Below are 707 nucleotides of genomic sequence, written 5' to 3'. Positions count from 1 at the left end.
TCTAGTTCACCTTGACTCTGACTTTGGACTCCTGGCTCCCTGGGAACCTGACCCTGGGATTTTGTCTGTATATCAGGTGACCTTCCCTGACCACCTACTCCCTAGTTCCTAATGCTTTGCAGAAAGTCACCAATGATCCATCCCTTGTACACTCCCTGACACTCTGAGTAGATTGTATCTGTGACAGATGTGTTCTATAGCTCCTGATAGACCCATCCTCCTTAAGTTAGTTTGGCACATTTCTTAATCCAGCTATACAATTGTCATTCAGTTCCAGGGTTAGGGGCAGACATTCAAAAAGCCTGAGCCTGAATTGATTCAATCTTTGCAGGTTAGTCTAACCTGCAAAGCTTGAATTGATTTGGAGGTGGATAGACATTCCCTTTTCATTCCAGAAATGCAGGCACATGCCTAGAATGGCTCAGGCTCAAAGCTGGGGGGCGCTAGAACAGCCCTCCCTTCCCTTTTACAGTACTGAGCTGGGGTGGAGTGGGGAGGGGGGCATGGCCAGGCCCCAGCAGGATGCTCTGATTAGCCCAGCAGGGAATTGATAACAGTGCTTATCACCCCAAATCAGTGTTTATCATCAGGGCCAGCTCATGATTTTTGGAGCCCCCTGCAAGAAATAGCTTTGGGGCCCCCTGCCCCAAAGAAGCTAGCGGGAGTGGGGGGAGGGTGGTGAGTGGCCGGACATGAAGCCGGTGGCA

This window comes from Gavialis gangeticus, unplaced genomic scaffold (genome assembly GCF_001723915.1).
Source record: "Gavialis gangeticus isolate Ggan-Ray unplaced genomic scaffold, GavGan_comp1, whole genome shotgun sequence".
NCBI lineage: Eukaryota > Metazoa > Chordata > Crocodylia > Gavialidae > Gavialis > Gavialis gangeticus.
This window is presented reverse-complemented; position numbering follows the sequence as displayed.